Source organism: Camelus dromedarius, chromosome 22 (assembly GCF_036321535.1).
Source record: "Camelus dromedarius isolate mCamDro1 chromosome 22, mCamDro1.pat, whole genome shotgun sequence".
NCBI classification, from domain to species: domain Eukaryota; kingdom Metazoa; phylum Chordata; class Mammalia; order Artiodactyla; family Camelidae; genus Camelus; species Camelus dromedarius.
In genome coordinates this window covers 31,457,758-31,474,935 of record NC_087457.1, presented here as the reverse complement: position 1 = coordinate 31,474,935, position 17,178 = coordinate 31,457,758, and the positions used below count along the sequence as shown (strand labels likewise).

Genomic DNA, 17,178 nt, shown 5'->3' with positions numbered 1-17,178 from the left:
TAAAATACTACCCACAAAGTTGTCATTTACTTAGACTTCATCTAGGCTCTTTAGGGGGAAATCGCAGGCTTTCTTCAAAACTCAGAACAGCTTCTATCCTAAAAACTGTGTCACATTAAATCTCACATGTGTGGTCAGTCCAGACTAGAGGTTACTTTAGGTCGAACAGATTCTAGTTATTTGTGTGCAGTCCAGGAAAACGTGGCTGAAAGTTGGTAGCTCTACATGTATTGTCTTTAAATTGCTATATACTTACTAACACCTACTATGTGCCAAGCGCAGACTGTTCTATATGTTTCATCTATTACAAGTTTTTTTTTTTTTATAAACCCAGCTTTTATTTCGAGGATCACATCTACCCAACCTCAGTCCGGGTATCTGATCTCCTGGCTCCAGAGAAGGACACTTGACCAAACTAGGCCAGTGATGGGTATTTCTGGGACTTCTGCTGGAGTTTTGGGAAAGACGCTCTTACCTGGCAGGGGAATTAAGACAGCAAGATCTAACCCCGAAGATGTCAGGCACCACCCTTGCTGGGAAGGAATCCGCCTGCCTAGGAATGAAGCCAATATAAAGGAAGCGCAGACAAGCTCTGGGAACGTAGTGTCATGGCACCTTCATCTGAACACCTGGATCTAGCCGCACCTGAAGCAGCTGGATTTGAGGGTCATATGCATTTGACAGTTATATGAAATAATATATTCCTTTTAGCTGTTAATTAGACCAATCTGAATTGGTGTTTCTCTCACATTTAGGGGCAAAGTCCAGACATCTATATTTTCTAGAGTCCTTATAAAGACAGTTCAAAGTAGGTGTCATCACCCCTTCTGTACAAGATGAGGAAATAGAGACTTAAAGGCTAAGTCACTTCCCCAAGATCATACCTCTTCAGAGGGAAGTGCTGGGGCTCCAACCCGAGTCTCTCTCACTGCAGTTCTTTCCATGCCATCGTTCACGGCTTAGACCTGAAACACTCGTGCTCTCTGGTTTACTCACTGTTATCCCACCTTCTCAGCCTGAGCCACAGCAGACCTTTGTGCCATAAACAGTATTGGACTAAATGCTTGTGCAGTTCACTGGGCTGAAGCCAACCGGCCCCACCCAAACCTTTGGTGATTGAGAATTTGTTGTAACCATGTCATTTTGACAAACCACCTATTTTAAAGACGACTTAAAGGAAAACCTTTCACTATGGCATCGATTTTTAGATCCAAAGCGTGGGACCATATCAGCAGTGAAATCGCACGAGTGGTCTTTCAAGTGCAGCAAGGCCACCTCACCAGCATTTTTATAGATGCACTTTCAGCATGAATAAAGACGTGAAACGTGCCAGTTGCCCTGAGATGCCGCCAACTGGCTCAGAAAATCAGGATCACAGTGTCTTTGACATCATAGGTGCTGCCTTGCTTGCGCTTCTTTCAAATCTGATTTTTATCTCTAATTCTGAGCCCCATAAGGGAAGGATCTATTTCACATGCTGTCAGGTTTAAATGCAATAATACACAGCATTTATGTTGCATGATAAAAGCTCAGCAAATACCAGTTATATTGTAATGATTTCTATTATTTCCATTAAATTATTTAGATTAGAATCTATTGCATAATAAGCACTATGACTTGCTGTGTGTTTGTCTTAAATGTCCAAATTCCAGAAGCACTGTACCTTCTGCCAACTATAAACAGGTACTCATATAAAGAAATCCATCCAACTCCCTCTGGTGTTAGAAGACAGACCCATTTCTAGAACTGGGACTCATAACTAATGCTCTGAATGAAATAAATGATATATTTTTGCTTTAAGATCTCAAGAGTGGCTTTAACTTCCTAGGAAATTTGTTCATCACAAATGTTTTCAAATATTGTATTCATTTTCCCAGGTCCTTGGCAAAGATGCTCAGCAGTCTTGAATAAACAGGGAAGACAGTAGATACTCCAGGACTTAGAAGTAAAGCTGATCTCACGTTGTAATCTGTGTTTCCTGGTTTAAGAAAGTAAGGTTCCAGAACTGTAAAACGTTACCTGAAGATGTGGTCATTGCAGTGCTAATAAGGCAATGGCAACAGCAGGCTGTATTTGTTACGTAAGACCGCGACCCCAAGCCAGCCCATGAATGAGTTAGTTGTGCAGCAGGGGAGTGCAGACCGCGGAAGCTGTGTGGCCGTCTTAAACCTGGGCATCTTCTGAGGAGCATCCAGCAGCTGGCATTGTGCATGTCCCAGGAGACACTGGGGAAGGCAGCAGAAATTGCTAGAGTGAGGTCTTTAGGAGACCCAGGTCCAGCTGTGAACATGGGCAAGTTTCTTAAATCTCTGGGTCTGTTTTCTTACCTATGAAACAGAATGATGGTTCTATTTCACACTTGTAATAAGAGTGTATGAGAATCCGCCCTGCATTTAGTTTAACTTCCTTTTAAAGGCACCCCCTCAATTTGTGAGCCCCTGATTTTATCACTGTTTCGAAAATAACAAACCAGCTCGCCCTCCAGTAATAAACTCCAGTTTCCCAGTACTAAGTAACCACAACCTACCCCTCGGCTGAGCAGGTCAAGGGAGGGCTCCTGAGTCCAACACATCCCGCGGGTGTGGGTCCTGTGCACGGGGAGACGGCGTGGAGCAGAGAAGGTGCTTGCTCTCGTGGTGTTAAATCAGCATCAGCTGACTCAGCCTGGACTTGGAACAAATACAGCATCCAGTTTTCAACAGTAGATTTTCTTGAGATTAGGCAACTTGTGTAGCTCTTTTGTCTAGTGCCCAGAATGTAAAAGGAACCAAAGTCGAGAGAAGGCTTTGTTCACTTGACCACCAACCTCAGCGTTGGTTCTCCATTTTGTCTTCTCTCCTGTCTTCCTCACTCGGTGCCGGAACCATTCTCAAGCCTCAGCTTTTCCTTCCAGTTACGCTTTGGTTTGATTTTGTTTCAAGGTAACCGCCTCCAAGTTTGATCCCACTCAAGCTTTCTACGTAGCATCCTTTAGGGGAGCTCCCCACCTGGCCTTGGTCTGCAGTATCGCCAATGGCAGTGGTGGGCTTGGTAGATATTTAGCAGAAACAAACATGAATCTGTAGATGAACCCTGAGGTCCCTGAAACCAAGGTGCTCTTACAGATGGCAAGGGAAGAGAAGGCAGACTCCATAAGAACGCCGAGGGCACCAGCAAGACGATGGTGCCTTCCATCCCCTGGCATGTTGTCATGTGGATCTGGGAACTCACACAGAGGAAGTGAAAGATCGCTCTCTGAATAAGTGAGTGAACACTAGTGAGGAGTTCACTGGGGTCAAATAGGTATTGAAAGTGTATGTTTTCTGCATCTTTGATTTGTAGTCTCCTCTGTTTAACGATCTTGCTATTCAAACAAGCACATTTAATATTGACCCATTTTCTCGCACAAAGGTTTATGACAAAGAACATCTGCGGTATATGGAACGAGCCTAGTTACTCTCGGGTCACCTGAGGGTGGGCTGTAGGCTGAGGCGTTCCCCGCTCAGACATGAATGCCTCCCAAGAGGCCAGACTATCTAGATTTGAATCCTGATCCTCTGACTTGCTAGTTCCATGACCTCCAGCAAGTTACTTAAGCTCTCTGTGCCTTCAGTTCTTCCCTGGCAATGTGAATACTACTGCTGATAAAAGCATTTTCAGGGGCCCCTGAAAGGATCGTGGCTTTAGGCATCATGTGCCTACTGCGTCCACAGGGTGAGGCATCCTTGACGTCAGGCCAGCACACCCTGCCGCACGGCAAGTCCAAGCCCCAAGCCCAGGCTCTGGTGACTCCATGTTGGGTTTTTTTCCTTATAATTCATTTCTCAGTGATCCTGGCCAACATAACAAAATGATGAAGGCTTGAGGGTGTCCCATAAAGAACACCTTTTCTCCCTCCCAAAGGAGGAAGACAAACAGGAAGAGGGGGGTCAATACATCACCCTGGTGACCCAGCGAGGCTAAGCTGAAGGATCCCATCCATTTACTGAAAGAATTAGGAAAATTTATCCACCCAGCTGCCGGCAGTTCTGGACTGAAGCCGACTGCTCAGTGAGGCGGGGATGAGCTTGCTCCCGGAGGAGCAGCACAGATGCCTCCTGCGGGTAAGAAGCCAGCTCCTGAGAGGCGGACTGTGGAATGGAGGTGAGCGTGTCCACACTGTCCTCCTCCCCACACTTAACAGTCAGAGTGGTCGCTCAGCGCGGGGGAGAGAGTCAGCTGTGTCTCTACACGTAAAGAAAGGTATCAGGAGTTCAGAAGAGGTATCCCCTCCAAGTCCCTGTGAGGCGTTAAGAGTGTTTAGAAACTCTAAAGGATTGGTAGAATAGGAGAGGAATTGTGCTTAGCCTTATTTTGACTTTTTAAGCACAATCCTCTGGCAGAAGAATGAGGGAATGAAGGTAAAGATGTCACTTACTCAATAAACCAATAATACTCATGCAGGTGGTTATGGCTAAGTCCTTGGAAATAAAGGTCACTGAAGATACTTGAAGCATTTTCCTCAACACATGTAACAGAAGACTAGGCGTTGCCTGGAGTTTAACAATCACAACATACATAAAAAAATGAAAATGATTCCTCGCGCTTGAGTTTCTGCCGCTAGACTGAGTAGCACTGAAAGTAAACAAATAAGGTGGAGACAAGTCTTTGACAAGGTTGCCCTTTATTATTAGAGAAAGATCCTGGTCTAACTCCATCAAATCTCTATGATGTTCACTGTTCAATTAAAAAAACATTCACTGAGGGCCTCTTCACGTTAATGAGGATACGGTGGTCAACACGACAGTCTCTGCCCGCATGGACCCACACGCTTGTCTTAAAACAAAGGAGGCTCATAGGCTTAAACACTGAGAGGAAATTATGCCCAAACTGTGATCCATTGTTCCCGCAAGGACGAATAGTAAATACTATTTGAAGGCAGTTGAGAAGGTAAAGAGCAGCCTTTGAACTCTTGGGACGACTCTGACTGCTAAAACGGTATTTACTGGTCAGTTATGAGTCCTCAATATCCTTATCAATTACTGACCCATTTCTCTCTTTCATACCTGCACGTAGATAGAAAAATACAACCTCATAAATCGCCAGCCCAGAATCACCATAATCAGGTCACAGTCAAACGGGGCAGCTTTATTCTATAGTAATTTAACTGGAATACATAGCTCATGACATTCCATTTTAGAGATTTTTTAATACCTGAAGTCTTGAGGCTTTTTGCTTCTTCCGTTTTATCTCATGATAATCCGTTTTATCAATTCATGTCCACCTGGGCCAAGATGTGTTCAGTCTTAGTGGAGGTTGATTTGTTTCATCAGTAAACGCCTGGCCAAGTTTCCTAGTCAGATTTATGTTCTAGGCCTCGTATAAGGTGACCTTGTAAGGTAATTATCGTTTAAGTTTTGTTCAACCAGATGCGCTTTCCAGTGCACACACACCTGTATATCAAGCTCTGTTTTTAATCCATCTCGTTCATCTTCTCATTCTTGTACCTGAATAACTCATTAGTAGGGACAGCTCAGTCGTTAACTTGTTATTATAATGTATGGCAACAACATTGTGCTCTTCTAGTCAGACAGTTACTGTAATAATTCTTGTCCTTTTAATAATCACTTTAAAGTTGCTTGATACATTATTAGTGTTAATCATTGCTACAATACAATACATACAACTGTCAGCACACGAGAACACACATGTGTTCACAAACACACACAGAGTTGGTTGATGATAACTTGGAAAAGATTCTTAAGACAAATTCCTTAAACTTAACTGAGGTATCTAAAGAAATAATGCCACAAATTATATTTTCTGGTAATACAAATGATAAAAATAATTTTGACAATACAGCTTTGGGGTATAATCTGGAATTCTTGGAGTAACTTTGTAAATGGATTTCTAAAGCAGGTTCTATTTTCTCCCCTTTTGGAGTGATTCTCAAACATCAACAGGTTTTCTTAAGTTCCTTATTTATTTCCACGGAGGTTTTGGTGTCAGTGGGGGTGACACCAATTAGCCTTGTGCCTCACAATGGCATCTCATGAATACTTTAATGTAATATGCCCAGATGTGACTGCCCAGAAATAAAAAATACAGTTTCATCACAAGTCAAAACTGTGTTAACAGCAGTGAACAGACTGAATCCCACAGTCAGCTGCTCTCGGCCAACACCTGTGAGACAAGAGCTAACCTGGAAGGCCCACTGTCCTTGGGACCCGGGCGCCAACACGTGACTTGCTCTTTTGGGCAGAGGCCTGCAGAGCAGACGCGCAGCCCTCCCTGTTCCCCCTTCCCCACCTCAGCAGACACCCAGCCGGGAGATCAAGCCTCCCCTGGCCTGGGAACCCGCATGAGGACAGCAGGTGTGCCCAGCAGGGACACAGAGGGGGAGCATGACCTCTGCACTTCGAGTCACTGAGGTTTAGCACTCTTACCGCCGCACGACGCAGCCTGGCTGACGGACCAGTCTGATGGACTGCCAAGCTTCCGTGACAGGAAAACATGTGCTTTATAGATTTATACCCACTTCTCAAGTGCCCACACCATGTCAGATGTCAGAGAAACAAGCATGCGCAAAACAGGCTTCCCTTTTGCCATGGGTCTTGTATTCTCGTGAAGAAGCCAGATAATAATGATTTAAAAGATAAATACAACTGACGGGTACATTGTAGAAGTAAACGCAGTGTTGTGACAAAGAGTAACAGTGGTGATCCACAACAGGGAAGCCAGGGGATACCTTTCAGAGAGCGTTAAGCAGGGATCAGAAGGACCAGAGAGCCGGCCACGTGAAGAGGGTGCCAGGCACAGTGGAGGAGGCTCAGGGGCCTGTGGGAGTCAAGGATTTGGTTTCCCAGGACCTGACAGAAGGCCACTGCGCCTGAAGCGTGTGTGAGGGAAGCCGGGCACAGGACGGTGCTGAAGAGGGGCCCGGCCACTGTCCCAGTGCCACGGACAGCAGACGCGGTGATGTACCCCATTCCCCTTGGGAACTGAAGCTCTTCTTCTCCAGCCAGCAGTGCTGCCTACACCTGCCCTCGGCTGTCAGCCCCCTGGGGAACTGCCCCTGGTGCCCCCTGCAAAACCGCCTGCGTGCTGGGCTCTGTCTCCGTGACTTCCTCTTGAAGAACCAAAACGCAAGATCACAAGTCCACAGGGTTTTATTCTAAACTAAATGGAAGGCGTCTGAAAGGCTTCACTCAACGCGAGGGAGGATGCTGTTAGCTGGTGTGTACAGAATCAGAGGGCGGGTGGGGACGCTGCCCCAGTCATCCAGGCGAGGTGACGGCTGGAACTAGGGCAATGAAGTAACACTTGAGAAACGTGGTGAAATGCAAGATTCATTTCAGGGCAGAACTGACAGAACCTGGTGACTAATCGGATAGTGAAAGAAAGGCAGGCATCAGAGAACAACATCAAAGTGACGGCACAACAGAAGCGTGGACGTGCGGCAGCGGAAAACGCAGGGCACAGAATTCAACGCTGCTCTGTGAAGCCTGGGTACAAGCGCATAAAGGAAAGTACTGAGCAAAGACTCCACAGCTAAACATCTTGCGAGATAATATCTGGACTTCATTTTAGAAAACTGTCCCCAAAGAAATATCTACTTAGTACAAGTGTTCAAACATGGCCACAGATGACTATGGAGTCCCTGTGGCAGTCCTAGATATTACTACATGGTGTTTGCTTAATAAAGTATCGGCAATGAGCTGTCATCTGGCACTCTGTAACTAAGCTGAGCGTAAATACTGTAAACTGAAGGACAAAAAAGAGAATGCGGTTCTTGCGCGTTATTATGTACCTGCAAAGGCTCAGAAGTCAACAACGGCTGGATATTCCAGAAAATAGACTTGTAACGGTAAGTCTAATGCCATGAAATGTCATTTTCGAAAAGGTATTTGTTCTGTTTCAGGACAAATTATGCTGAGAGATGGAGACTGTCTTTGCCACGGATTTATCTAACACAGGTTCACTAGGGGGATTCTAATAATTCAACAAGCCAATAGGATACAGGATAATCTCTCTTAATACACCAATAAAGAAATAACATGTCCAAACCACTGGTAGATTAATTACACTGCTGCTCCAGACCAGGGGAGTTGCACCTTGCTGTGAGCTGGTTCTCAGGGGAGATGGCTGGACCAGCTCGAGCTGCCAGCCGGCTGCCGGCACAAAAGCGCAAAGCCCCCCACTGCCGAGCCCGCAGCTCCGAAGGGCCACAGCGGTGCTGGCAGGCCAGACGATCTTCCCTCCTGGGGCCACTGCTGGTACAGGAGTCACCTCTGTCACCACGGCAGGAGCTAATGCCCCAAGGTCTTTGGGGAGCTGTCTGGGTCGGCAGAGGGCGGCCCTACCCAGACCCAACGCTCGGGAAGCCCTCACAAGCTCCGAGCATTTATAACCTGAAGGTCCCCTCGCCAGAGCTGCTGCTTCACCATCCTTACCGACGAGCCCCCCGCGGGGACCCTCGGCAGCCGAGCTGAGCGCTCACTGGCAGCCACAAATGTGGACGGTGACACCCCGAGGCTCAATGTCACTTCTACATCAAAACACTGACTTCATTCTCGAAAGCCACTTCACTCTTAAAAACCATTTGTCGTAAACAAGTGGATTTGAAATCACGCCAACCGCTGCACAAGAGCGTCACACAAGCTCAGCATTAGTGAGTGACCGGAGAACAAGGAGCACTGCCTCCTCTGACCTCAGACCACGATCTAGAAGGTGCTGCTGCCACCAGCGAGCACCCCATCTCCACAGCCTCCGCAGGGACTCCCCACGCGGCTTCGCCCACCCTCAGACTCAAGCGTCCATGCCTGCACACGGGGCGTCAGGCCCTTGTTTCTTCTGTAGGCAGTCAAATCACAGGTTCATGAGGCCAGAGCTGATCAGTGAACTCTAAGTCACATGTCCGTACCCCAGCTGCAAGCAGTGCTGGGAGATGCAGTTTTTTGGATTCTGTGCTGGGGAGGCAGAATGCGCAAGGTGCAGAACTATCACTGCAAGGACAGAGCACTGAAAAAAATTTAGCAGACATGAATGACAGATGCCCCCCATCATCAACACTTCAAAATCCTCACTGGAGTTTAAGCTCTACTGATTCCATCACCAATGTACTCAGCTTTCCACTGAATAATATATACTGACCACTGATGTAATCAAAAATATAATAACCAAGAATTGTGGATGCTTGACTTAGAGTGTTCCTTACGAATAATGATTATCTGAGAATCTGCACCAATAAATTAGGAATGGATCAGCTGTTAGCCTGCTTTTTGGCAAAGTCAGCCTTTCTCTCAATAAAACTGTAAACGATTATTTGAGCTCACTGGAGAGGGTGGCTGCTTGAGAGATTTATTTACAGTGTCTCAGATCAAAACACTAGACTGACAATCTAATGAAATGCTTCTTTTACAATCCCGCAGGGCCTTCAAATAACTCACCCCTCGGTGGATCAGAGGCAGTGAGGTCACGAGCGGGCACCACACTCGGCAGGCGAGCTCAGAAAGCTGGCGTTGGGGCTTTCTGTTTTCTTTGCTTCTAGAGCTCATCTCTCGGCAAAGGAATTTTCAGAAATAGGCTGACTGGCATCAGTTGTTCTAGTATCTTCCAAAGCAGATTTTTGGAAACTAACTGTTACAATTTCTGGTAGGAGGTGCTGTAAGAATCTTTTCTGTAATAATAGTGAGTTTGCCTGCCATGGTTCACCTTTTTTAAAAGAAAAAAAGCAGATTCTCTTCTTTGTTACCAAACATGGTTGTTTTAGGCAGTAATAAAACAGATAATGAACACGTCTTCATTAAAGCAAGTCTTCCAAAAAGACAGAATCTCCTTAGCATAGCAGCAATCAGATATTAAAAAACACAATGGGAATAGTAAACCAGTGTTTCAAGGCCCATAAAACAGACTCCTACTCTTTAACGCAGTTGGCTTAACCAGAGAATTATGTTTTGAACGGTCTAATGACATACTACTATATTTAACAGTAAAAATTCTATTAGCTTATATATACATATATATAAATATTGGGTTTGGAGGTTATATATATATATATGTAAGCTAACAGAATTATAAATATACATAATGTTATCATTTCCAAATAATTTTAAAACATTGTCTAATTAATTCTCATAGTGCACTGACGGAACAGAAGCACCGTGTGGGCTGACTAGACACTACGTATAAAAACGTCAATTTAGCTACTCCCATATTACATTATCGAAAAAGGTGGCTTCAATCATTTGATATCATTAAATATTTTGATTTTACTTAGGCAACCATGACAGACACTAACAGGTATTTCTCATTTTGAGATCTAAACAGCTCTGCTGAGAACAGGCGTGGTTTAGTCTACAACTGAAGACGCATTATGAAAGTGAGCAGCAAAACGACTCGTAAGTGGTAAACATATGAAGCAGCCAAAAACATTACCTTGGAAGACTGATAACAGCACACGGTAATTAGAAAGCAAGCACCTGTTCCCGCTCCCTGTTGCTCATCCCAGGGCATTTCTTTGGATCCCAGATAAACACTCTGTACAGATACTCTGTAATTGCACATGGAGGAGCATGCTTGGATCACGCCCAACTTTCCAGAGCGCCCCAGTGCTACCGAATGTGTAATGTGTACGTGAGTTTAGTGCATTTGTCCAGCTATAGATGTAAAATCCAGCAATGATAGTGTTTAAGGCATTGGGTCAGCTCCCTCTTTGGACCTTTCATTAAAGACTACAGTTTGCTTCTGAGATCTCTCTTCACCAGATCGCCTCTCTTTCTTTCTTCATATGCTTGGTATAAAATGCAAAGTTTCTCAACTAGCAGCAAATAGCAAGAAGGTCCCCTAGGTTTCACCAGCACAGAGACCACAGGTCTGTTTACTGCCTTTAAGAGTAGGTTCTTAACAATATCTCTTAGCTGCATAATAAAGGGCTTCCACTCATGCCATTTCTTGCTTCCGTCGAGATATCCCAGAGAGATTTGAATACTGTCAGCAAATCTCTCCATGGAAGCTCTGTTGGCCCATCTGACTGTGGCAGAGCCAGTGTGGGGCACTAGGCACTACTTCATGCCACTCAGACCACCCACAGAGTGGCACTGATGACCCCCTGCTTCTGGTCCCCTGTGGCATCTTCTCTCCACGCCTGCACCTGTCACATGAGGCCCTGGCCCCATCTGCCTCTAGATCTGAGTCATCTGAATTCACAGCTATTGCCATGAGGTTGGAAAACACTTTGTCTTTCTCGTGTACCATTTTTGGCTACGCAGGGTAGGGAGTACTGGGTTTTTAATATTCATTCCCATTCATTTATTCTGGCTGCACACATGAAATGTTCTGAATCAGAGACAGTTTCCTTATTAATTATAATTAGTGGTTAAGTGCACGGGACCCTGCTCCCTGTACTTTACCCCTAGAGCAAAGGAATTTAAGCCAGATGGGAACAGCTCCCTCATGGTGGTCAGAGAATGACAGATTTTCCCTTTATACACCTGTGAGAGACAGCTGGTCCTCTCCTTCCCAAAAGGGGAGAGAAAAAAACAAAAGCATGAACAAAATCTTTCTTTGGGACGGGAAGGATGCTGGTTTTCACCCTACCCTTGTGGAATGTAAATATGTTTCTCTAGATACACCCAGTCCCGGCTTTCATATCCGAGAGCTGTCTCCTGGGTCTAGGCTTCATCCCTTCGGAAATATGAATACCTTGGAGATAGAACCCAGTCCTCCTGGCGCCTTGGGCCCTTAAGGGTCCCATCCGGCTATAAGCATGTGGCCCTCTCAAGAAGTCAGGAAATGTTTTATCACGCTTTCAAATCAGAGCAGTTAATTAGACAAACAGATACAGACCTATGAAATTCTTAGCATTCAAGAAAACCGGGAGTTTTGACTAAATACAGTACGGTGGGGTGCCACCTGACTGCACATGCTGGGTCACGAGCTTTAGTGCACAGAAAGCCAGGACCTGGCAACGTCTGATTTGGGGGAGAAGTCTGCAGGACATCATCCTTACAGGTTTGATTCACGGGGGCCCAGGGTTTTCACTTGGGGATCATTGTAAAGAGACCCTCTGCCCAGCACGTACCAACATTTCAGACTCTCTGAAGAAAAGCAGGTGTTTCTGCCGACAGCTTCAGTGCAGGAGACATTTTGATCCCTTAGGACAAGTTTTATACCAGTGCAGGGAACTGTGGAACTGTTACTGGCCCAGGTGCCAGGCAAGGGCCAACCCTGCAAGCAGGTACTTCTCAGGGCAGAAGTCTCAGGCCTGTGGTGTTAAGCATTCTACACGGTCCCTAGAACTATTCCCCCCGTTTATATCCACCCTAGATGCAGCTGGCTTTGTTGCCAGCGGACATCTAGAGACTTTCCTCCAGAGAACTCAAATGAGTTAAAGGTAATAAATCTCAAGAGGCATGGTCTGAAACTCTGGACTTCTGGACTCTAGAGCTTTGGGGGTCTGAAGTGTTACAACCGGGTCCCGGGCGAACTGCACACTCACACGTGATGCCCTGAAGCCAGCCCGCGGAGGACAGCTCTTCACAGGTCCGTCTGCTCCAGCTGGCATGAGCTCCTCGGGATGTGTGTGCAGGGATGTAAATTGGAACCTGGCTCCCCGGTGACCAGATGTCCACCGCAGGTGTCAGAGAGAGAGTTTCGACAGTGGGTTTCTGGTGAGTCTGAGGTGGCCAGGAAGAGAGAAAGGTTATCTGGCTCTTCAAGTAAGAGAATGTCACACGATTCACAGGCAGCTTCTCACTTTCCTGAAAGGACCACTGTCTGGATACCATGAACAGAGAAGCTGGATACTAACTGCCTAGTCTGTCTAAAGAATCCCAGTAACTTCCGGATGCCTCTGACTCTCTAGAGATTATGGAAGGGCTTCTTGCTTTTCCCTTTTCTTGGGAGGGTGAGGTACAGATCCACAGAAACCAGAGGTCTCGGGTAAAACTTCCAACTCCCACCCCTAAGGATGCTCTGCATACTGTTCTGGTGCACGTGGGGCAGGCGGCTGTGAACCCATGAGCTAACCTGTCACACAGGCGGACAGTCAGACCACACAGAGGGGCCACGGACAGGGGACCGGAAGGCTGGGCTCAAAAAGCAAGTCTGAGAAAGGAGGGCCTGAGACGCAAATGGAGAACCAGAGGGCAAAGCCGAGACGCAAAGAGTGACAGAGGACAGGACAGAAGTGTGGAAAGGTAGCTGCCTGGAGAAACACTGCAGAAGGCTGCCGACGATGGGCTTTTCCAGGAGCCGCAAGGTCCCCTGAGTGGACAATTTGCTTCATTCGAAGGGCCCCGGGCTGAACAGGTAATTCTGATGTAAGTAAGAAGGAAAAGAAATGTACATACTGTAACAAAACCTGAAATATATTCTTAAATTTCCTTATGCGCCATAAGAGTCACACTTGGAACAACTTAAGACAGAAATAAAATGACCTGCAAGCAGCAAGTTTTTAAAACTCCATAGCCCTGTGTCCCCTCAAACGCCCAGAAAGTGCTTTTCCCTCTGCTGAACTGTTTTGTTCTTCTAGTTTCCTGTCTATAAAGAAATGCATAGAAATAAGACTCCCAGAAGTGTAAGACTGGCATGGTCTGCTTAGCAGTCTTGAGGAATTATAGGTCTTTCATTAACCAAGTTAACATATTCTGGTTTATGAAGTTCCTTTCTGTAAGAGTTCAAAGCAATGAAGTCCAGGTAAGTAGAACTTGTCAAGGAATATTTGGGAGAGGCAGGGAAGCTTGAGTTGTAACCCAAGGAATGCGAAGAAAGAATGTGACGGGATTACAGAAGAGGGGGCGTTCTGAGTGAAGGGAACATGGGTGAAGGCACGGGATGTGAGGAGATGACAGACCCAGGAGACGGTGAGCGAGGGGAGAAGTGAGTGTTGGAGAAATGAATTCGGTAACGTGGGGTGGACTCAGAGCATCTGAGGTCTTGAAAATCAAGCAAGGAAGCGGCAGGCGGTATTCATAGCTGAAGATTTGGGATAGGCAATTCACAGGAAATGAGCAACCAACATATTTCGTATCTAACCTCACTTGCATTCAGAAATGCAAATTAGCAATCAGCTCAGCATAAAAAACAAAAACTCCATGGTTGTTAACTGTGCCTGGAGTGTAAATGGGCACAATCTCTCTGAAGGCAATTTGTCATTTATCACAATCTTAAATGCACCCAACTTTTGGAATCTATGTACTGCAAGAGAAGTCTTATTCAGATGTCTTACATTTGCACACGTTTTGCTGGGTAAGCCAGCGATGTGCAGCCCTGACTTCTTACTCAGGCCGTTGCAGGGCTGTACCTGCAGTGAGCAACCTGACAGAGGAGGTCGTGTCTCCTTGCTTACTGCTTGCTATGGAAGGGTAGGTTCCTCAAGCTCAACATTGCTCGGATGAAATGCAAATGGTGTGTGTGCATGACATACATCAGGGCCCTTTGCATCACCCCTGAGGGACTCGGAGGGATGTGAAGCTCATGCTGTGTGCTGTGCCAAGAGTAACAAAGTCCTCAGTCTCTGACCCACAAGTCTCATATCTTCTGCCTTCATCCATGAAACAGTCCTCCATGACATGCCAGTTAACTGGTACCCAGATGGTGTCACAGAAGAGTAATTATTTGCAAATAAGATGGAAACCTTACCTTTATGCTAGGGGTCTTCCTACTCTTGGGACATATAGCTAAGCGTGTTGTTCCTCCTTGACCACTTCCTATTCACTCAAGCGCCGACCAAGCCCTCCAGCCCCTCCCCTCATTACTGCCGCTAGGTTCTCAGCAGAAATTATCAAAGAGTGAAAGATATTCAGTCAAAAAGCACTAAACCTTAACTGAGGTCCATAGTGTCATTTTAGATAAACAACAGCCTCAGTTTCCTACCATGAAATCCTGGTATTTGACTCACTAGAATTCAGATTAAAAAGCATTAAGAGTAAAAGAAGAATATTTTCTGATGCTAAAGGCTACCATTTATTATGAAGACATAATATTACTTAACAGATTTTATAAAACGGAAATATAAAGATGGGAGGAGAAACAAAAACACAATTAATTTGTGTCTTTGAAAAGCCCACAAAGAAAAAAGACTAATTAAAATAATAAAAAAGAAGAAAGCACACACATGGTTAATGAGAAGCAACAATAACCATCAAAACAGAAGAGTAACATCTCAAGGTAATTTCTACCCAATTGTTAAAGATCAGATAATCCAAATGCTACGTAAGTATCCCACTGCATAGAAAACCAAGGAAATCTTACAAATTCATTTTCTAATCTGAATATAATAATACAGTAATAGTATAACAATCCATAAAAAAGAAAAACACAGATTGATGTCAACTATGGATATTTATGGCCAAAGCTTAAAAGAAGAATTAGAAAACAAGGTATAAGAGCATATTAAAACTTAATTCCTCATGCCCACGTGGAGTTTATTCCAGGAATGTGCAATGGCTTAATATTAGGAATCCATTCATATAATCCACCGTATTAACAGAGTGCCTTAGTTGGTTCTGGCTCCTATAACAAACTACCATTGAATGGGTGGCTTATAAACAACAGAAATTCATTTCTCACAGTTCTGGAGGCTCAGAAGTCCAAGATCATGGTGCAGGTGGATTCAGCATCTGGTGCGAGGTGGCTCCCTGGTTCACAGACCAGCAGTCTTCTCCCTGTGCCCCCAAATCAAGGAAGGGGTAAGGGACCTCTCTGGGGTCTCTTTCAAAAGGGCTCTCCCCCTACCATGAGGGTTCTACCCCCACGATCTGATCACCTACTGGAGGCCCCATCTCTTAATACCATCACATTGGGAGTCAGAATTTCAATATATGAATTCCGGGGTGGGGAGAGTCACAAACATTCAGTCTATACCACAGAGCTAGGGATCACATCCAAAGATACAGAAAATGCATTTGAAAATAATTCAACACTCATTCATGGTAAAAAAACATAAACAAAAACAAAACCCTTCTCAATAAAAAAGGAATTAGTGGATATTTCCTTAGTATCAATATTTTATATATATATATACTCACACACACACACATCTCAAAGCCAGCATCTTATTGAGGATTTTGCTAGAAATATTAGCTACTGTGATGGACAAATGAAAACACTTAGAAACAAAGAAGTGAAAAGAAGGTAAAGTGTTCTCTAATGTACACAATACAATTAAATATCTAAACAATCTAAAGAAATAATGAAAGAATTACAACAGAATGAGAGAATTCCCCCACCACATCCCTATTCTGGCCCTATCGTGGACCTGTATGTGTTTGTGGAACACCCAGTCACTCAAATTCAAGCCACCATGTCATAACAATAATAGTAATTTCATTTGTGCTTTCACAACCTACTTTCCTCTGTACTTGGCACACTATCTAAGCAGTTGCTAAATCACAGATTTTGACTCTGAAACATCCCTGTCAGTCTTCCATTTTTTCTGTTCTACTGTCGTCAACCTCAGTCACTTACTCTCAACATGTAACTTGTAAACGGCCGTAGTTCAGTGACACTACTCTTGCTTAATATGTAATTTCCTGTGATATAAGATTCCAACTCCTTGGCCAGGTTTTCTACAAGAAGCCCTTAATTTACCTCTGTAGCCTCTTTTCCAACTAATCTTTTATACATGTGCTGTTTAGCTGGACCAGACTACTGGGTATCTCTTAGATAAACCCATACTTGCAGTCCTGTATCTTTCGGAATGCTCATCTTGGACATCAACACTTGTTACAATAAGCACCCTTTTTTTTTTAAAGTCATCCTGTAATAAGAATACCTAATTGTGTCATTTATACACTGTGCTAAATATTTTATAGATGCTGCTTTGTTTCACATGACCGAAGATGTAACTTCTTCCTCAAGTCCACAGCATTTTGTGACTTCCTTGGTATTTATATTTTACGTTTCAGACTTCTGTGTTTAGTTCATTGACTCTACCAGATTATAAACTCCAGGAGGGCAGAAAGCAGTTAGTACACATCTCTGTATCATGTGCAACACAGTAGGCATTCAAGAAATCACTGCTGTACTAATAAACTGTGGCTACCTGGAAGATGAAAACTTAGGGTAAAAATTCAACTAAGGATCGCTCCTTAGTTCAGTTTATCTGTTTTTCATTACTTGGCTCTACTCCAACTTAGCAGGGACTTGTCTTAATAGCCCTCTACTCTCGAAGCCTAGAACTGTACAAGGCTTAGTAGGCACTCAGTAATAATCCTA

At 44.7% G+C, this 17,178-nt stretch overlaps 1 protein-coding gene across 5 annotated transcripts in view; it reads right to left on the bottom strand.

The window, feature by feature from the left end:
- ASB5 (ankyrin repeat and SOCS box containing 5) overlaps nucleotides 1–17,178 on the bottom strand; it is a 64,075-nt gene that overhangs the window by 45,984 nt on the left and 913 nt on the right. For 2 of the 5 annotated variants that reach the window (XM_031440352.2, XM_064477582.1), the window contains exons 2-3: nucleotides 15,532–15,626; nucleotides 12,458–12,635 (exon numbers count right to left, since the gene is read on the bottom strand). The exons of 1 other annotated variant lie outside the window; for it this stretch is intronic. The gene's annotated coding sequence lies outside the window, so the exon portion shown is untranslated. Of the gene's footprint in view, nucleotides 1–12,457; nucleotides 12,636–15,531; nucleotides 17,168–17,178 lie in introns of those variants that run through there. 2 more of the 5 variants (XM_010974539.3, XM_031440353.2) reach the window with 2 other exon arrangements.